The 22,142-nt window shown below is 37.9% G+C and overlaps 2 long non-coding RNA genes and 2 pseudogenes across 4 annotated transcripts in view; 2 read left to right on the top strand and 2 right to left on the bottom strand.

Moving 5' to 3' along the window:
* LOC309478286 overlaps nucleotides 1-22,142 on the top strand; it is an 86,813-nt gene that overhangs the window by 28,124 nt on the left and 36,547 nt on the right. The gene's annotated exons all lie outside the window — the stretch shown is intronic.
* Nucleotides 1,036-7,147, bottom strand: LOC309478283 (calcium-responsive transcription factor-like; annotated as a pseudogene). The gene is made up of 9 exons (XR_014211681.1): nucleotides 6,975-7,147; nucleotides 6,216-6,387; nucleotides 5,894-6,005; nucleotides 4,354-4,474; nucleotides 3,862-3,938; nucleotides 3,447-3,613; nucleotides 1,569-1,958; nucleotides 1,333-1,494; nucleotides 1,036-1,248 (listed from the first exon to the last, which is right to left on the bottom strand). The product of XR_014211681.1 is annotated as a calcium-responsive transcription factor-like (transcript).
* LOC309478287 lies at nucleotides 1,675-2,164 on the top strand. Its single transcript, XR_014198924.1, has 2 exons — nucleotides 1,675-1,810; nucleotides 1,902-2,164. It is a non-coding gene; the product is annotated as an uncharacterized lncRNA (long non-coding RNA).
* Nucleotides 12,237-21,186, bottom strand: LOC309477528 (calcium-responsive transcription factor-like; annotated as a pseudogene). The gene is made up of 11 exons (XR_014211680.1): nucleotides 20,121-21,186; nucleotides 19,373-19,546; nucleotides 19,048-19,159; nucleotides 17,487-17,607; nucleotides 16,994-17,070; nucleotides 16,579-16,745; nucleotides 14,745-15,088; nucleotides 14,533-14,628; nucleotides 14,231-14,343; nucleotides 13,294-13,611; nucleotides 12,237-13,190 (listed from the first exon to the last, which is right to left on the bottom strand). The product of XR_014211680.1 is annotated as a calcium-responsive transcription factor-like (transcript).

Genomic DNA, 22,142 nt, shown 5'->3' with positions numbered 1-22,142 from the left:
GTTTTATAATTTAGAGTTTTATGAGTAACTTTAAGTTTAATTTTTTAGAGTTGTTTTGCACATTGTTGTGAAGTTTGTCAGGATGTTTTTGGTGATTGTCAGAGCATTGATATGCTCATAGGTTGTTCTAAGTGGTTGTTAGTGTTTTGCTACTCGGTTGTTGGGATGTTTTGGATGGTTTCTTGTGTGTTGACATGCGTTTGCCAAGGTATTTTGCGCGGTTGTTAGCGTGTTGCTTTGCGGTTGCTGGACTCTTCTGAGTGGTTTTTCATGCATTGCTATGTGGTTGTCAGGATGTTTAGAGTAGCCTAGTTGGTTGATATGCGGTTGCTTAGGTTAGGGAAGGTTAGGGTCCCTCACACGGTTTGCAGCTTGACGTGCTGTGAGGGCTTGTGTGCATCAGTGATGCTGAGAGCTACGCCACTGGTACTTCACAACTACTGCTAGGGTCACCCATAGTGGACAGGTCTCAGCTGAGATGCCAGACGAAGACAAACCACCTGATTCTGGACAGCAGAAGATTGACCTGATGTTCCTGGCAGAAGATCACTGTCTTGTTACAACGACAACAACATCAGCGGGCCCTGAATGGAAGAAAATTCAGGATTCAAGAAAAACTGATTATTTGTGGAAGTCATCAATGGATCAATGGAAAATTCAGGATTCAAGAAAAACTGATTATTTAAATGTTTAAAAAATGATTAAATAATCAGGTTTTCAAGCATTTCATTTTAATGGGTTTTTTGTTTCTTCAATTATACCATCAGACCAGTTGATCACCCTGAAACTTTTTACATTTATTCAGAAATTAAAAAATTAATGCATTAATTTAATAAATGAATAGATCCATATAAAAAAAAGATCATTTCAGGACAGGGTCACCTGGAGATGTGCAAAGATCTTGGGCTGCAGTGAGGTGAGAGAGCTGAAGAGCTGCACAGCCTCTGGAGAAAGAGTGTCACTCTCTTCCAAGAGTTCTTCCTTCTGAGGGGACACTGTCAATATAACAGCAGTACACTACATTCTGTGGCAGGGTAAACAATGCTTATACTTGGACTACAGGTATGTGCTTTCTTTTTGAGGCAGGACCTTTCCTCTACTCTCTAAATTGTATTGAATGATTCCAAGATTATTGTTTTAATAATGTATGTCGGATTTCAAACAATATCTCAACAGTATTTCACCATCCACAGTAGCTGGAGTCAGGGTCACAGTCTCTGGAAGCCGGTTATTAGCCTCTGCTTTCCACTGCAACAACAACAAAAACATACAAATAAATGCTTACTACAATGGTTGGCATATTTGTGCTCACCAATCTAATGCTTTACAAACATGTTTTCTGTATCTGAGGTAGCCAGTGGTCCCGCCGTCAGCTGAAGAGCTTTCTGAGCCTCATGGATGTGGTTCTTGATGTCATTGACAGTGGGAAAGTAACACGGACTGTGTCTCTCAGGCACTTCCTCTGACTTGAACATCTCATGTTCCACAAACCTCCTGCCAGGGCGTTCACAAAGCAATGGTTTTCCAGCAAATAAAACAAAGAAGATTTGAAACCATCTGAGTCATACCTGAGCTGCTTGCGGACAGTGTAAACTTGGTTATGACCTTGTGCTACCAACTCACAGATCTTCTCTGCCACGAGCGGGTGTAGTCGAGAGGGTAGGGACGCCCCATCCTCCATCGTGACATCCTGCATGGCTTCACTGTCCAGCTCCTCTGTCTCTTCTTCATCTTCATTTTGTTCTTCCTCTGCAAAGCAGATCTGCTCTGGAAGTGGAGGCAGGTTTGCAGTGTCCACGTCATGGTACAGGTGAGCTTTCTCTGTAGGGAGCTGGGTGTAATACCTGTCTTGGCTTTGTAGAGTATGTTTTGATTCGTTTCTTGCTCTGACCCTTTTTTAGGTTGAACGCCCTTCCTCCGTGGACCAAACTGGCATTCCATCACAATGGCTCTGCTCCCTTAAAACCATATTAAAGATCAAGATAAAATGACTTTGTGTGCATATTGTAAAACCATTACATTATCTGCAACAACAGCATTCAATCAAGGCTTAAGAACAAGGCATGTCCAGCCTTGACATGCAACTTGCTATTGCAAGCATTCTCGTTCTAGAAACAATTTGATTGAACAAAAATCTGGACAAATTAGTATGGAAGCTTGTTTACGCCATAGAATAACAAAGAAAAAAGGGTAATTGTGACTAGGGTAATTATCTTACAATTTTGACTTTTTTTCATGCAATTGCGAGTTTACATCTCGCAATTCTGACTTTTTTTCTCAAAACTGTGTGATATAAACTCGCATTTGTGAAATATAATATCAGAAATGTAAAATAAAAGTTAAAAAATAAATAAAAGTCAGACTTTTCTCGTAATTGCAAGTTTATAACTGTGAGATAAAAAGTTGCAATTATCTCTTAAATTGTTTTATTCTATAATGATTTGGTCTGTTTCCCCCACAAAAAAGATCAATACTGTAAATTTAAAATTCACATACAATGCTTTTTAAATGTTTGGGGTTGGTAAGATTTTTTGCTCACAAAATTAGCAAATGAAACTTTAGTAAAAACAGTAACATTGTGAAATATTATTACAATTCAAAATAAATGAAAGCTTAAGTTCTGCCAGGAAGACTCAATCAGCGCGTCATGTATTACCTCACTTCTAACCAATCATGTGCTAACACTCGCAGTATAAAAGATTGGTACTTACATTTGTCTGAGTTCGCAGATGCTGACGCTGCCAATTACCTCCATCCTCCCCCACCACCACCAAGATGGTACCTTCCCCTTCATCCTCCCCACCACCACCAAGATGGTACCTTCCCCTTCATCCTCCCCAACCACCACCAAGATGGTACCTTCCCCTTCATCCTCCCCACCACCACCAGGATGGTCCCTTCCTTTACCTCCAGGGGGTCGGCTGCGCCCCTGCCTTCGTCTTCAGGCAGGATATGCAGCTTCCGCTACCCTCGCATTGCGCGCTAAGGACGGGGCCTACGCCAAAGAACTTTATAAATGTATGCTTGCTGGGCTGTTAATAAACATGCACTTGTTATATCAATTTATCTCCCGAGTCTTTCTGGTAGAACTGTCTTCTGTTCAAATATGTTTAAATTGAATTGAAATGTTGCTGCTTAATCTTTATGAATGCCTTCACTGTCATTTTATATTTATTTAAAGCATCCAACTGAATAAAAGTATTTCTTTCTTTCAAACAAATCGTATCTGCTAAAGTTTCATTTGCTAATTTTGTGAGCCAATATACCACTAGCATTATTCAGAAGTCCCCAAATTTACAGACATCGATTAAAATTCCAATTTTGAATTATAGTCAAAACTCATTAAAATAACATATAGACTATGACTAAACAGCTTTAAGACTTAAATAAGAGTATCTCACATAAAGTCGTACCACAGATCCCACAAGCAAAAAGGGCCATATTACCTGCATTAACAAAGGGAATGCCATCGTAGGGCACATACTGTGATTTCCACATGAGTCTGGTGGCAGGTTTAGCTGGTGAGGGTGATTGGCGGGTGCTTGTGTAGAAGCAGAACGGCCTCAAGCTCTGCCTCTGTGTTACAGTAACCACGGTACGATTCTCCGATCTTCTGTTCCTCATGAAACAATCACACAGAAAAAAGATTCGCCAAGCCACATTAGCTTGACATCACCAGATTGTGTTGCTGTAAATGGATCTGTTTGACAGAGGGCTCTACGCACAATAGAAAAAGTACAATGCATTTAGGCTATTTCCATGCATATTACACTACTTTTTTTAAGTTATTATTGAAATTTTTGTAAGTGAAAGTTTTGTAAAAAACAAAACAAAAAACCCCTCAATTTATCCATTTTCTACTGGACAAACCTCACACGAGCCCAGTTTGGTGCCCCTGGTGGTAATGGCTTCACTGGGGCTCAAATACATCAGGAGAACTGAAAGAAATGAGAAGACATTTCAGTAAAACTGTCCATAATTTAAGGTACACTTAAACTCCAGGAATGGGGCATGGCCTGAAGCAGTTTTCTTGTTGTTCAAGCAAGGGATAAATTGAGCCAGAACAGGAGTTTAATTGGGTAGTTTGCTTGTCAACCCATTCCATATGCATATGAATGCTTTTTACCAATCCAGTAGATATTTTCCAGCTCCATATTTGCGCAAGACTTGTAAAATCTGTTCAAATAAGTGATTTTCAACATTTAAAACAAATCGGCTGTAAAAAAAAAAAAAGCATGTAGTTTATAATAAAAAAATGGTAATAAAAAGAAACAAACACAATAGGAAAGTTCATCTTTCAGATTAGATACAGAATGTGACAGATATAATGATGTGCAAACAAGGTTTACTGACCATTTTTTCGAAATTGTAATACCAGTGACATTCTGAGCCGCTAGTGCAGATAAACTATGGGTGCCATCATTGTCTTTTGTGGATGTGATGATTGACTGCTGTCTTTTCTCCACAAAGATTCCTATTTAACAGAACAGAAAGAAATGGCAGAACCGGACAGCAACCAATTTTCTTCATTATTCTTTTCATTTTCTGTTTATTTTATTAGTTCTATTGAATTTCTTCATTATTAGATGTTAACTACTCTATTATATATGCACACACACACACACACACACTCACCAGCCACTTTATTAGAGGACATTTGAGTGTAGTGAAATGATGATCTGAGTTGATTTGAGCTTTGTGACATTGTGCATTATCCTGCTGGAAGTATCCATCAGAAGATGGGTGCACTGTGGGCATAAAGGGATGGACATGGTCAGCAACAATACTCAGGTAGGCTGTGGCATTTAAACAACGCTCACTTGGTACTAAGGGACCCAAAGTGTGCTAAGAAAATACCCTCACACCATTACATGCATTCAGAGATGCTCTTCTGCAGACCTTGGTTGTAACGAGTGGTATTTAAGTTGCTGTTGCCTTTCTTTCAGCTTGAACCAGTCTGGTCATTCTCCTCTGACCTCTGGCATTTTCACCCATAGAACTGCTCTATGCTGCTCACTGGATATACTGGATATTCTTACTTTTTCTGACCATTCTCTGTAAACCCTACAGATGGTTGTGTGTGAAAATCCCAGTAGATCAGTAGTTTCTGAATTACTCAGACCAGCCCGTCCGGCACCAACAACCACACCGCGTTCAAAGTTACTTAAATCACCTTTCTTCTCCATTCTGAGGCTCATTTTGAACTTCACCAGATCGTGACCATGTCTACATGCCTAAATTCATTGAGTTGCTAGAGTTAGATATTTGCGTTAAAGGGATACTTCACCGATTAGCATTAAGCTTTGTATCAGTAGAAACCCGGTAGTATTATCGAAAGGCCGTGCTTCCCTCCCTCATGTCCCCCTGAGACGAGAGATTTCTGTATTGTGTGTCTGGAAAAAAAAACTCAGATGACGCAAAAATCATAAATCTGAGACTTTTTTGGCCAGAGCTAGATCCGCATGTTTTCAACCCGCCCATAGGGGGATCTCACGATAAAACGGCGTCTTTTCAGTTTCGAGTCAACTAGTAGCCTAATTGTATAATTTCTTCCGATACTGCCCTTTGTAACCGGTAGGCGTGGTTTGGGAGTGGCCTCGTAGGGCAGCGAAGCAAGTGCATTCTGGGAGTTGCTGTCTTTCATCCACATGAGTCAAAAATACATTTTCTGGCTTTTCTTTCTCTAGAAGGCACAAACTTCTAAAATAATTTCACATTTCTGCTACATAAATGATCCAATTTAAATACACATTCATCTTTCCAGCGGTGAAATATCCCTTTAACAAGCAGTTGAACAGGTGTACCTAATAAAGTGTCCAGTGAGTGTGTGTGTGTATAATTAGAAAAGCAATACTCAGTAATATATTTAATAATAAAAAACATAATTCATTACCAGATGAGTTTGCTACTTTCAACAGCTGACCGTGAGGTAGTAACATCTGAGGTCCCCCTATAGACACAGATGGGACACCGTACAACTGTCCATTCTCCCCTTTCACGATCACCTGAAAAAATGGATCCGTCTTTGAGGTGGAGAAAAACTGTCATAAATATATCGTTCAAAATGACTTAATGGGTGGAATACATAAGGTCAAGCTCATATAACATTTTGGTATACCTGGTGACTGAGTCAAGTACATGGGTAATACACATGTCTTCTAGTGTGAGTAATAGCCTGTAGTTTATGGTGATGGATCATAGTGCAATGTCCTTACCACACGCTCATACTGAATAGGATGTCCGTTTTGATCAAGTATAACTAAGTTGTCCACTTGTCCCAGGACTGTAGAGGGCTTCTGATTGGCTGCTACAGTTTCTGGGGCTGGAATGACTGACGGAAGCACTTGTGCATCTGCATTTTCTTTAGATTTTGAGTTTTTGCGGTTGCTGATACATCACAATACAAAAATAATAAATCGTTTGATCACAAAACATTGACAGCTGATATTTTACAATTATTCTTTGCAGTTCAGATTTATTTATTTATTGCTATTTAGTATTTAATGATGCAAGCATTTTGGTAAAAGTGTAAAAAAACAAAAGTGTCTAAAAAGCCCCAGTCGTATTTCACCAAAAACCATAGAAATTATACTTTGTATTCAGTAAAATTTATGAGATTCTTATACTCATTACTTTAATGCCAAAAAGTGATTGTTTAAATTGTATTATCACAGTATTTATCACAGTAATATCTGTTGCACTTTTAATAATAAAAATAAACAGTTTGATAATATATACAAAAAAACTCTGTCACAGTAAAGAGAATAATCAGTTAAAAATGTAAAAGAATACAAAATTATTCATGGAAAATATAATACATTTTTATGACATACGATTAGGGCTTTTGTGAGATTCACCCAACTCATTTGTTTGTTTGTGTGTGGCCATTAAACATAGTATTTTAGTGAAGAGTGAGTTATACAAGGATTATTCAGTACTGTACAGTATTTCTACTAGTCTACATTTCTCCTTACCAGTCCAGCTCGTGTGTGTGCAGACTGTAGATCCTCTCTCTCTTCAGACTGAAGAACATCTGTCACATCTCTCTCTTCCTCCTCCATTTATTCTATCAGACACACACAGCAGTCTAAATCAAGAGCCCAAGCCAGAGATACACTACAATTATGCATGAATTGAGATGTTTTACTATTGGAGTAATATTTTTATGTAGTATGGAGTAATATTATATTTTAATATGGGTGTCAAACTGAACCCTTTAGTAGTTGGAGAGAGAAAGATGCACACTGCTAGCCACATTTCACGCATACGCTATTTATTTTGTGTGTAAGGTGGCCGTCTCTTTAGATTCATAAATAAAGAGTTTTGAGTAAATGATGACATAATTTTCGGTAGCACTTTATGTTACAGTAATGTTCCCCATGCACATACTATGCAGCCTACTAGAATTGAAAACGAGTCTACTCAACCTCGTCTTCGTCCGGTAGAGAAGATAACGTTAGAGAATGTGATTTCATGTTGAATCGTCGCTCTGTTGAGAATATTTAGTGTGTTCACCGTGAACATACTCTGAGTTGACTAATTATTCCCACACACTTTTTTTTAAACCAGCATGCCTCGATTAAGCAAGGTTTGGTTTAATCTTCCGAGAGTGCAGGCCTTCAGGGTTTGTTTGACGGTAAGATAAACTTGCTTTCTGAATTGATAGGTGAATAACATGTAGAAGCTCCTAACCCTAGTTGTAAGCTTACACTTCACATAAAATAAACTTGTCCCTCAAACCTGATTGGTTGATGGGAATGTTGATCCAGGAACATGTTGCACTTGGTGAAATCAGTCACAGAAGGAAGGAGTTGTAGAAGTTGAGAGAGCCACTGGCATTGAGTGAGCAGCGCCCTCTACTGTCTGTCTTTTTAACAACATGACAGATTTGTTCAGGTGTATTCTCATAGTTTATATGTAGTTCAATTAGGCAATTGACACTTTAGTAGAATAAAAGTATATTGGTGAGAAAGATCACAGCACAGACCTTGAGTTACACAACAGCTAGTGGATTAAAAAGACAAGCAGGACATTTAATTATGAATAGCAGTGTGAAAAATCAAAAGACCCAAAATATCTGTTAGTGAAAGACAATGGGCAAACAATCAAAATCCAGATTAGTCTTCATGAGGTAATAAACATATTATTATTATTACAAGAATTAAAAAAAATAAAAAAATAATTTAACTTAACATCATGATTGAGTGGCAGATGATGATGAAGATGACAATTTTCTTCATGCAGCGCCACATATACAAACACATACTGTACTTACACACATACCTATTCTATTTGCTTTAAAAGCTTTCAGTGCTTAGAGCTAGATGTGGAATACTCATTTTTTCTGTAAAAAATATAGAATAAAATCAGCCTTTTTATCAGATTATGTGAAGGAATATTCAACAGATTAATGGATTATCGTTAGTTGCAGCCCTAGATATTACAAATTATTATATTATTTAACTAGCCAACAATGATATTAGTGGATGCAGACAATACATATCTGTTGATTTGCAAGTTAGCAAACATAACACAGTAAACAAAGCATATACACAGGTTGAGAACCGAATTAATTTTATAATTTGAGCAGATATTTTGTTTTATTTGGTCAGCTATACTGGACATTTACCAGGCTAGAAAAAGAACCAAAAATGGATGAAAAATAAAACAAATAAAAATGTAAAAAAAAAAAAAAAACTATATGTGTGTGTATCTGAATATTCATACTCCAACAGGATTTAATCAGACTCCAAACAGATTTATTTAGTAGATTGACAACCAACCAAATGCTTCTTCACAGGCCGGCCGCACTCCAATAAAAGCGGCTTGTGCTCTAGTCTGTGGAGGCAGGAGAAGCCACCAGAGCAGTCGAGCACTGAACAAAATAAGACACTTTAGTGAACAAAAGAAATGAGTCAATGCAAGAATGCTATGTTCACTTTAAAGATGAATTTCAACACACAGATTCATTCATGAACCCAGTGCTGGCCTTAACAAACACCACTACATACACACAAAGATGAGTGATATACAGTATATATACATACATGTATACATACACAGGGATGGGCAGTATTTCAGATACATGTATTTAAAATATGTATTTGAAATACAAAATAATTTTGTATTTTAAAGCCTTTGGAAAAAATCTAATGTAATTTGTATTTAAATACATTTAAGATGAGTATTTTTTTATTTCAAAATACATGAAATACTTTTTGCCAGTCAACCTCTTTATCAGGATACTGAGTTTGTGCATCAACTAGTTCAGACATTTACTAGCTCAACATTGGATCAGGGATTTTTTCTTTTCTTTTTTTTATATAAGGTGAGAATGTCATGATCAAGTCTACTGTTGATTAAAGTTAAAATAGTGCATTATTCACTTCAGTTAACATGAAAGAATAAAAGAAAGAATAGTTGATTTTTATCAACTAGCTTGTCAAATGTGTTTGAAGCATTACTGCATGTTAGGGCTGGGTGATATGACACTACATATCATAGCGATGATATAAAGTCTGAATCGATAGAACTTTTTCTAAATCGTTTACATAGATGGGCCTATTTGTGGGGTAAGCAAATATCCGTGCAGCTTTTAGTGGGCAGGAATTATTGGAACGTTGGAGTGGAAAAAGAAGCACTGATGAATGATACTCCACAAAAATCTCCAGCTTTTAGTTTTATTGTACATAAAAACTAAAAAAATCAAAAAGTATAGACTACATTGTAACCACAAATAAGTATATAAATGGCTGCTATTTTGCATACAGTTATTTGTAATTACCAGAAAGAAAGAAAGAAAGAAAGAAAGAAAGAAAGGGCAGAGATGTGGTTAGGAATGAAAAGTCAGTAGGCCTATGTAGTTTCTTCATTCACTGTGACCTATCCCTGCACTGGATGGCCAATTTCACATGTATTTTGTGTATTTTCAAAATACTAAATACTGTATTTGTATATAAATACATTATTTCACACAGTATTTTTTATTTTTTTTCACACAGTATTTGTATTTTAAATACATTTCCATGTATTTATGCCCATCTCTGTACATAGAGGAATAAATGAAGATGATAATGGTAATTGGAGAAGCATATAATACATGTAACATAGAGCTCGCGCTGCTCTAATTGGCTTACTGCTGATATCAAGTATTGTTTACATTTAAATGATCCTAAACATTCTACGTCAGTCCAGTAGATTAAAAATCAACACAATTTTCTGAATCCTTGAAGTCTGAACGCACTTGCTGCAAGCTCTTCACAACTCTACAATTTGGTAAGTTTTAGAGATTTTTGGTACTTCTTGATTCATTATCATGGAGCAGCGTCGGTCACGGAGAACCAGGGCTCTTCCCGCACACCTGAGGGGATTGGTGGAGGAGGGCGTCTCTTCCAGTCCGGACCCTTGTGAGCTTCCACAGCTGGCAGCTGTTAAGTTGGTCTGGTCAGATCACACTTACAGCTGCATCTCTGGCAAAGCTCGAAGACCCACGGGTTTGGAAGAACGCTACTTCAAGAACGCTGCTGTCCTTCCTGACATCCGTCCAGCAGTGTCAGTCTCTTCAGTGGCCGTGCGTCAGCAGGATGAGCCTATCTCCATCCACGGCTACAGCGTAGAGGCCTACCAGGACATCTACCGCTCTGTGGTGGAGCCCATGCTGAAGACGCCCAGTGGTCGGCAGCGTCCCTACAGCCTTAAACTTGGACGGAAGATAAAGCAGCGGCTGTGGGAGGCACTCAACCGCCCATCACTGGAGGAGACGGAGCATCCTGATGGACGTGTCCGGATCACTGAGAGCTTCTCCACAACCAGCAGAAGCTTCGCTCCTCGAATCGACGTGGACATCAGTGAAGAGCCCCTGCCTGAGGATGAGGAACCCCGAAGAAAGAAGCCCAGACACTGAGTCATCACTGTCACATGGAGCCCGGCCCCGGAGTATCACACAGCGGGAACCGTATGTAAATACTGTATATAGAGCAAGTTTATAGTTTTATGAGTAACTTTAAGTTTTATTTTTTAGAGTTGTTTTGCACATTGTTGTGAAGTTGACAGGATGTTTTTGGTGATTGTCAGAGCATTGATATGCTTGTTCTAAGTGGTTGTTAGTGTTTTGCTACTCGGTTGTTGGGATGTTTTGGATGGTTTCTTGTGTGTTGACATGCGTTTGCCAAGGTATTTTGCGCGGTTGTTAGCGTGTTGCTTTGCGGTTGCTGGACTCTTCTGAGTGGTTTTTCATGCATTGCTATGTGGTTGTCAGGATGTTTAGAGTAGCCTAGTTGGTTGATATGCGGTTGCTTAGGTTAGGGAAGGTTAGGGTCCCTCACACGGTTTGCAGCTTGACGTGCTGTGAGGGCTTGTGTGCATCAGTGATGCTGAGAGCTACGCCACTGGTACTTCACAACTACTGCTAGGGTCACCCATAGTGGACAGGTCTCAGCTGAGATGCCAGACGAAGACAAACCACCTGATTCTGGACAGCAGAAGATTGACCTGATGTTCCTGGCAGAAGATCACTGTCTTGTTACAACGACAACAACATCAGCGGTCCCTGAATGGAAGAAAATTCATGATTCAAGAAAAACTGATTATTTGTGGAAGTCATCAATGGATCAATGGAAAATTCAGGATTCAAGAAAAACAGATTATTTGTGGAAGTCATCAATGGATCAATGGAAGCAACCGATCGAACAGAACAAGGTAAAACAGTTTAATATTAGCAAAGGCTGCATTCTTTCTTCAGCATTTTTGTAAAAGCATTCGGGCAATTAAATCAGAGGAATGCTAATATTATAATTTCTTACATTCTTGTATATGTATGATAATTATGAAATAATTCTCTTCTAAATTCAGGCACACGATCATGTAAACACAGGTAAGCAGAGAAAATGATAAAAATACAACAATTACTATTCACAGGTAAACTATCACAGTAATCTGAACTTCATAAACAGACACTGTTCTTCTTCTGCTGTTCTTCTGTTTTGTCCTTCAAAAAAAATTTCATCATGCCTTAAAATAGCTTGAATGTAACTCTACACCCTTGCCTCATTTAGTATTCCGGTTCTATAAATATGCAAACCAGCTCAGAGATCCACTCATTGACAATCACATGTTGATCTGATTGGTTACAAGGTAGTTTGTGACATCATAAACACCAGCGATTTTTTCACATGGTTTGTCTTAAAGCATATTAAAAACACCACATAGACATATAAATGTCAGGATGTACACTCGGATAACAAGGTTAGAAGGATTCAGAATAACTTTTAATGAAGCTTTCGTTGGACAGCAGGTAAATTCAGATGCATAAACAGATACTGTGAGAATAACATTGATGAATGATCGTCTTTTCTCTTGTAGATAACGGCAGGCTTGAATGTGGCATGAAACACAGTCCGAGGAACACAGAGCATGGACACCAAGGAGAATGTGGGATCTCAGGACAAGTATCACAGGTAAGTATCACAAGGATGTACTGTGGAAACAGACTGGAACAGTTCGGGAACAATAGTCTGAAATGCACAGAGAGCAGGTTAGTGGGTCTTTCCTAGTTCAAGGTTCGACTGGAGGTGAGGTGTGTTCCTTTGTAGTGCTCAGTGATTGCTGGGATTGATGACAGGTGCAGGTGATTAGTATTGAGTGTGATCTTTGTGTTGTGGATGTGAATGAGCCTGACTGATTCCTGACAATAAACAACATTAAAAACTTGAATTTCACCACAGGGGGACTTTAAAAAGCTCCACCGCAAGGATCCATTAGGCTTCTATTCAAAGGGTAGAAATACCTGCAGAAATACTCATAAGATATTCTTATAAAAAGTTGTGAAATAGTTTTTTTGTGTGAATAGAATGCAACAGAATCGCTTTAAATATTTAATTTTGATCTCATTCATACTTTTGAGAAATAGTTTTTTTCTCCTCCAGTCACCACTGTAATAAATTAAAATAGCAATAATAGGAAATGGAAACAAATAATAATACAAATCAATATTGCATGAGTTCATGTTATCATAATACTGTACTTGAAACACTGAATCAGTCCTCCATTGGTCAAAGAGCTCAATCGTCAATCGCTGTTGTCACAGAAATGGACATTTGTTTTCTTTTCTCGTTGTTGTATTTCTGCTGACACATCCATAGATTTCCCACTCTCCTATTTAACTGAAGTGTCGTCTGCTGAGGGAGTCAAAGCTGAACAATAAGAACAAACAACAGGTTTTTATGTTATTTTCATTATTCTAATTGGTTCAATTTAGATTTTTTTATTTTTATTTCTGTGTTGCCATGTACTTACCTATGCTTGCAGGGTCCACAATCTGCACTGGAATGGCCTGTCCGTCCTCCAACAAGATCTGTGTGATGCCACCTTCAGCTCTGGCATTAGTCACCGAGGTCACACTCACCGGCTGGCTCATGCCGAGCAGGGTCGGGGGGGGTCACACAGAGATATGCTTTCACCAGCACTGCCACTTGACTGGAGGAACTGGGACGGACTCAGCAGAACAGGCTGTGGAGGTGCAGGGCTGGACGGCTCTGGGGCTTCTGGTGGAGGTGGGGGTGTAGGTTGGGCAGTGTCTTCAACTGGACACAAGGCAGGCTGTATCTGGATGGCCTATCAGACAAGAGGAGAGCACTCTTAAAGGATAAGTTTGCCAACCAGCTTTGTCCCAGGCAACAGGGAACATTCTCACAAAGGCAAGTTTTTATTCCATTAATGTTAATAGAACATTTGTTCAAAGTTATATGTTTTTAAATAATGTTCTCAAAACTTTAGCACAAAAACAATGATCTTTTTTTCTGAAATATTTTAGTTGGATGTTTATCTATTTTTTTTTTTTAAATGTTACAACTTGTTTCAGAGAACTTTCAAAAGTAACCTTCACATAATGTTTGCAAAATTATAAAATTGAATGTTCCCTTAACGTTCGCATTAACCAACAAAAGTTTTTACAATGTTTAAAACTAGAGGTTTTGAAAGCCATGAAATAACGTTTTCATAAGTTTATGGGAACATTAACAAAAAGTTCAAAACAAAAATGTATAAAAAATTATTACATAATCAGGTTTTCAAGCATTTCATTTTAATGGGTTTTTTGTTTCTTCAATTATACCATCAGAACAGTTGATCACCCTGAAACTTTTTACATTTATTCAGAAATTAAACAATTAATGCATTAATTTAATAAATGAATAGATCCATATAAAAAATGATCATTTCAGGACAGGGTCACCTGGAGATGTGCAAAGATCTTGGGCTGCAGTGAGGTGAGAGAGCTGAAGAGCTGCACAGCCTCTGGAGAAAGAGTGTCACTCTCTTCCAAGAGTTCGTCCTTCTGAGGGGACACTGTCAATATAACAGCAGTACACTAGATTCTGTGGCAGGGTAAACAATGCTTATACTTGGACTACAGGTATGTGCTTTCTTTTTGAGGCAGGACCTTTCCTCTACTCTCTAAATTGTATTGAATGATTCCAAGATTATTGTTTTAATAATGTATGTCGGATTTCAAACAATATCTCAACAGTATTTCACCATCCACAGTAGCTGGAGTCAGGGTCACAGTCTCTGGAAGCCGGTTATTAGCCTCTGCTTTCCACTGCAACAACAACAAAAACATACAAATAAATGCTTACTACAGAAAATGGTTGGCATATTTGTGCTCACCAATCTAATGCTTTACAAACATGTTTTCTGTATCTGAGGTAGCCAGTGGTCCCGCCGTCAGCTGAAGAGCTTTCTGAGACTCATGGATGTGGTTCTTGATGTCACGAGCGGGTGTAGTCGAGAGGGTAGGGACGCCCCATCCTCCATCGTGACATCCTGCATGGCTTCACTGTCCAGCTCCTCTGTCTCTTCTTCATCTTCATTTTGTTCTTCCTCTGCAAAGCAGATCTGCTCTGGAAGTGGAGGCAGGTTTGCAGTGTCCACGTCATGGTACAGGTGAGCTTTCTCTGTAGGGAGCTGGGTGTAATACCTGTCTTGGCTTTGTAGAGTATGTTTTGATTCGTTTCTTGCTCTGACCCTTTTTTAGGTTGAACGCCCTTCCTCCGTGGACCAAACTGGCATTCCATCACAATGGCTCTGCTCCCTTAAAACCATATTAAAGATCAAGATAAAATGACTTTGTGTGCATATTGTAAAACCATTACATTATCTGCAACAACAGCATTCAATCAAGGCTTAAGAACAAGGCATGTCCAGCCTTGACATGCAACTTGCTATTGCAAGCATTCTCGTTCTAGAAACAATTTGATTGAACAAAAATCTGGACAAATTAGTATGGAAGCTTGTTTACGCCATAGAATAAAAAAGGGTAATTGTGACTAGGGTAATTATCTTACAATTCTGACTTTTTTTCATGCAATTGCGAATTTACATCTCGCAATTCTGACTTTTTTTCTCAGAACTGTGTGATATAAACTCGCATTTGTGAAATATAATGTCAGAAATGTAAAATAAAAGTTAAAAAATATATAAAAGTTAGACTTTTCTCAGAATTGCAAGTTTATAACTGTGAGATAAAAAGTTGCAATTATCTCTTAAATTGTTTTATTCTATAATGATTTGGTCTGTTTCCCCCCAAAAAAGATCAACACTGTAAATTATAAATTCACATACAATGCTTTTTAAATGTTTGGGGTTGGTAAGATTTTTTTGCTCATAAAATTAGCAAATGAAACTTTAGTAAAAACAGTAACATTGTGAAATATTATTACAATTCAAAATAAATGAAAGCTTTAGCTTAAGTTCTGCCAGGAAGACTCAATCAGCGCGTCATGTATTACCTCACTTCTAACCAATCATGTGCTAACACTCGCAGTATAAAAGATTGGTACTTACATTTGTCTGAGTTCGCAGATGCTGACGCTGCCAATTACCTCCATCCTCCCCAACCACCACCAAGATGGTACCTTCCCCTTCATCCTCCCCAACCACCACCAAGATGGTACCTTCCCCTTCATCCTCCCCAACCACCACCAAGATGGTACCTTCCCCTTCATCCTCCCCACCACCACCAGGATGGTCCCTTCCTTTACCTCCAGGGGGTCGGCTGCGCCCCTGCCTTCGTCTTCAGGCAGGATATGCAGCTTCCGCTACCCTCGCATTGCGCACTAAGGACGGGGCCTACGCCAAAGAACTTTATAAATGTATGCTTGCTGGGCTGTTAATAAACATGCACTTGTTATATCAATTTATCTCCCGAGTCTTTCTGGTAGAACTGTCTTCTGTTCAAATATGTTTAAATTGAATTGAAATGTTGCTGCTTAATCTTTATGAATGCCTTCACTGTCATTTTATATTTATTTAAAGCATCCAACTGAATAAAAGTATTTCTTTCTTTCAAACAAATCGTATCTGCTAAAGTTTCATTTGCTAATTTTGTGAGCCAATATACCACTAGCATTATTCAGAAGTCCCCAAATTTACAGACATCGATTAAAATTCCAATTTTGAATTATAGTCAAAACTCATTAAAATAACATATAGACTACATGACTAAAAAGCTTTAAGACTTAAATAAGAGTATCTCACATAAAGTCGTACCACAGATCCCACAAGCAAAAAGGGCCATATTACCTGCATTAACAAAGGGAATGCCATCGTAGGGCACATACTGTGATTTCCACATGAGTCTGGTGGCAGGTTTAGCCGGTGAGGGTGATTGGCGGGTGCTTGTGTAGAAGCAGAACGGCCTCAAGCTCTGCCTCTGTGTTACAGTAACCACGGTACGATTCTCCGATCTTCTGTTCCTCATGAAACAATCACACAGAAAAAAGATTCGCCAAGCCACATTAGCTTGACATCACCAGATTGTGTTGCTGTAAATGGATCTGTTTGACAGAGGGCTCTACGCACAATAGAAAAAGTACAATGCATTTAGGCTATTTCCATGCATATTACACTACTTTTTTTAAGTTATTATTTAAATTTTTGTAAGTGAAAGTTTTGTAAAAAACAAAACAAAAAACCCCTCAATTTATCCATTTTCTACTGGACAAACCTCACACGAGCCCAGTTTGGTGCCCCTGGTGGTAATGGCTTCACTGGGGCTCAAATACATCAGGAGAACTGAAAGAAATGAGAAGACATTTCAGTAAAACTGTCCATAATTTAAGGTACACTTAAACTCCAGGAATGGGGCATGGCCTGAAGCAGTTTTCTTGTTGTTCAAGCAAGGGATAAATTGAGCCAGAACAGGAGTTTAATTGGGTAGTTTGCTTGTCAACCCATTCCATATGCATATGAATGCTTTTTACCAATCCAGTAGATATTTTCCAGCTCCATATTTGCGCAAGACTTGTAAAATCTGTGTTCAAATAAGTGATTTTCAACATTTAAAACAAATCGGCTGTAAAAAAAAAAAAGCATGTAGTTTATAATAAAAAAATGGTAATAAAAAGAAACAAACACAATAGGAAAGTTCATCTTTCAGATTAGATACAGAATGTGACAGATATAATGATGTGCAAACAAGGTTTACTGACCATTTTTTCGAAATTGTAATACCAGTGACATTCTGAGCCGCTAGTGCAGATAAACTATGGGTGCCATCATTGTCTTTTGTGGATGTGATGATTGACTGCTGTCTTTTCTCCACAAAGATTCCTATTTAACAGAACAGAAAGAAATGGCTGAACCGGACAGCAACCAATTTTCTTCATTATTCTTTTCATTTTCTGTTTATTTTATTAGTTCTATTGAATTTCTTCATTATTAGATGTTAACTACTCTATTATATATGCACACACACACACACACACACACACACTCACCAGCCACTTTATTAGAGGACATTTGAGTGTAGGGAACTGATGATCTGAGTTGATTTGAGCTTTGTGACATTGTGCATTATCCTGCTGGAAGTATCCATCAGAAGATGGGTGCACTGTGGGCATAAAGGGATGGACATGGTCAGCAACAATACTCAGGTAGGCTGTGGCATTTAAACAACGCTCACTTGGTACTAAGGGACCCAAAGTGTGCTAAGAAAATACCCTCACACCATTACATGCATTCAGAGATGCTCTTCTGCAGACCTTGGTTGTAACGAGTGGTATTTCAGTTGCTGTTGCCTTTCTTTCAGCTTGAACCAGTCTGGTCATTCTCCTCTGAACTCTGGCATTTTCACCCATAGAACTGCTCTATGCTGCTCACTGGATATACTGGATATTCTTACTTTTTCTGACCATTCTCTGTAAACCCTACAGATGGTTGTGTGTAAAAATCCCAGTAGATCAGTAGTTTCTGAATTACTCAGACCAGCCCGTCCGGCACCAACAACCACACCGCGTTCAAAGTTCCTTAAATCACCTTTCTTCTCCATTCTGAGGCTCATTTTGAACTTCACCAGATCGTGACCATGTCTACATGCCTAAATTCATTGAGTTGCTAGAGTTAGATATTTGCGTTAAAGGGATACTTCACCGATTAGCATTAAGCTTTGTATCAGTAGAAACCCGGTAGTATTATCGAAAGGCCGTGCTTCCCTCCCTCATGTCCCCCTGAGACGAGAGATTTCTGTATTGTGTGTCTGGAAAAAAAACTCAGATGACGCAAAAATCGTAATCTTAATTTTGCGTCATCTGAGACTTTTTTGGCCAGAGCTAGATCCGCATGTTTTCAACCCGCCCATAGCGGGATCTCACGATAAAACGGCGTCTTTTCAGTTTCGAGTCAACTAGTAGCCTAATTGTATCATTTCTTCCGATACTGCCCTTTGTAACCGGTAGGCGTGGTTTGGGAGTGGCCTCGTAGGGCAGCGAAGTAAGTGCATTCTGGGAGTTGTTGTCTTTCATCCACATGAGCCAAAAATCTATTTTCTGGCTTTTCTTTCTCAAGAAGACACAAACTTCTAAAATAATTTCACATTTCTACTACATAAATGATCCAATTTAAATACACATTCATCTTTCCAGCGGTGAAATATCCCTTTAACAAGAAGTTGAACAGGTGTACCTAATAAAAGTGTCCAGTGAGTGTGTGTGTGTATAATTAGAAAAGCAATACTCAGTAATATATTTAATAATAAAAAACATAATTCATTACCAGATGAGTTTGCTACTTTCAACAGCTGACCGTGAGGTAGTAACATCTGAGGTCCCCCTATAGACACAGATGGGACACCGTACAACTGTCCATTCTCCCCTTTCACGATCACCTGAAAAAATGCATCTGTCTTTGAGGTGGGGAAAAACTGTCATAAATATATCGTTCAAAATGACTTAATGGGTGGAATACATAAGGTCAAGCTCATATTTGAACATTTTGGTATATCTGGTGACTGAGTCAAGTACATGGGTAATACACATGTCTTCTAGTGTGAGTAATAGCCTGTAGTTTATGGTGATGGATCATAGTGCAATGTCCTTACCACACGCTCATACTGAATAGGATGTCCGTTTTGATCAAGTATAACTAAGTTGTCCACTTGTCCCGGGACTGTAGAGGGCTTCTGATTGGCTGCTACAGTTTCTGGGGCTGGAATGACTGACGGAAGCACTTGTGCATCTGCATTTTCTTTAGATTTTGAGTTTTTGCAATTATTCTTTGCAGTTCAGATTTATTTATTTATTGATATATTTAATATTTAATGATGCAAGCATTTTGGTAAAAGTGTAAAAAAACAAAAGTGTCTAAAAAGCCCCCAGTCGTATTTCACCAAAAACCATAGAAATTATACTTTGAATACAGTAACATTTATGAGATTCTTATACTCATTACTTTAATACCAAAAAGTGATTGTTTAAATTGTATTATCACAGTATTTATCACAGTAATATCTGTTGCACTTTTAATATATACAAAAAAACTCTATCACAGTAAAGAAAATAATCAGTTAAAAATGTGAATAGTTAAATTAAAATGTCAGAACACATGAAAATAATAATTTGTGGAAAAGAATGTGCTGAAAATAATCAAATGAACTTAAAAGAATAAAAAAATCTTCATGGAAAATATAATACATTTGTATGACATACGATTAGGGCTTTTGTGAGATTCACCCAACTCATTTGTTTGTTTGTGTGTGGCCATTAAACATAGTATTTTAGTGAAGAGTGAGTTATACAAGGATTATTCAGTACTGTACAGTATTTCTACTAGTCTACATTTCTCCTTACCAGTCCAGCTCGTGTGTGTGCAGACTGTAGATCCTCTCTCTCTTCAGACTGAAGAACATCTGTCACATCTCTCTCTTCCTCCTCCATTTATTCTATCAGACACACACAGCAGTCTAAATCAAGAGCCCAAGCCAGAGATACACTACAATTATGCATGAATTGAGATGTTTTACTATTGGAGTAATATTCTTGATGGGTGTCAAACTGAACCCTTTAGTAGTTGGAGAGAGAAAGATGCACACTGCTAGCCACATTTCACGCATACGCTATTTATTTTGTGTGTAAGGTGGCCGTCTCTTTAGATTCATAAATAAAGAGTTTTGAGTAAATGATGACATAATTTTCGGTAGCACTTTATGTTACAGTAATGTTCCCCATGCACATACTATGCAGCCTACTAGAATAGAAAACGAGTCTACTCAACCTCGTCTTCGTCCGGTAGAGAAGATAACGTTAGAGAATGTGATTTCATGTTGAATCGTCGCTCTGTTGAGAATATTTAGTGTGTTCACCGTGAACATACTCTGAGTTGACTAATTATTCCCACACACTTTTTTTTAAACCAGCATGCCTCGATTAAGCAAGGTTTGGTTTAATCTTCCGAGAGTGCAGGCCTTCAGGGTTTGTTTGACGGTAAGATAAACTTGCTTTCTGAATTGATAGGTGAATAACATGTAGAAGCACCTAACCCTAGTTGTAAGCTTACACTTCACATAAAATAAACTTGTCCCTCAACCCTGATTGGTTGATGGGAATGTTGATCCAGGAACATGTTGCACTTGGTGAAATCAGTCACAGAAGGAAGGAGTTGTAGAAGTTGAGAGAGCCACTGGCATTGAGTGAGCAGCGCCCTCTACTGTCTGTCTTTTTAACAACATGACAGATTTGTTCAGGTGTATTCTCATAGTTTATATGTAGTTCAATTAGGCAATTGACACTTTAGTAGAATAAAAGTATATTGGTGTGAAAGATCACAGCACAGACCTTGAGTTACACAACAGCTAGTGGATTAAAAAGACAAGCAGGACATTTAATTATGAATAGCAGTGTGAAAAATCAAAAGACCCAAAATATCTGTTAGTGAAAGACAATGGGCAAACAATCAAAATCCAGATTAGTCTTCATTAGGTAATAAAAATAGTACAATTAGAAAACTTTATAAAGAATTAAAAAAAATAAAAAAATAATTTAACTCAACATCATTGAGTGGCAGATGATGATGATGATGACAATTTTCTTCATGCAGCGCCACATATACAAACACATACTGTACTTACACACATACATATTCTATTTGCTTTAAAAGCTTTCAGTGCTTAGAGCTAGATGTGGAATACTCATTTTTTCTGTAAAAAATATAGAATAAAATCAGCCTTTTTATCAGATTATGTGAAGGAATATTCAACAGATTAATGGATTATCGTTAGTTGCAGCCCTAGATATTATGAATTATTATATTATTTAACTAGCCAACAATGATATTAGTGGATGCAGACAATACATATCTATTGATTTGCAAGTTAGCAAACATAACACAGTAAACAAAGAATATACTTGCACGCTTTAAAATAAATCAAAATGATTTGTTCATTTTCTTTTGTTATAGGAGAAAAATCAAATGGCAGTAATGATTGACGATCACTACATAAATCTTAGCGTAACCTACAATGTGTCTTTGCTTTCTTCTTTTCAGCTGCTCAATGTTTCTAGAAAGAAACTTTAAGTTCCTTTTCGCCCTTGGTGTCTGCAATTACAAAAATCAAGACACAGGTTAAAAACCAAATTAATTTTATAATTTGAGCAGATATTTTGTTTTATTTGGTCAGCTACTGGACATTTACCAGGCTAGAAAAAGAACAAGAAAAGGATGAAAAATAAAACAAACAAAAATGTAAAAAACTATATGTGTGTGTATCTGAATATTCATTCTCCAACAGGATTTAATCAGACTCCAAACATATTTATTTAGTAGATTCACAACCAACCAAATGCTTCTTCACAGGCCGGCCGCACTCCAATAAA

This window comes from Leuciscus leuciscus (assembly GCF_965113295.1).
Source record: "Leuciscus leuciscus genome assembly, chromosome: 16".
Lineage (NCBI taxonomy): Eukaryota > Metazoa > Chordata > Actinopteri > Cypriniformes > Leuciscidae > Leuciscus > Leuciscus leuciscus.
This window is presented reverse-complemented; position numbering and strand designations above follow the sequence as displayed.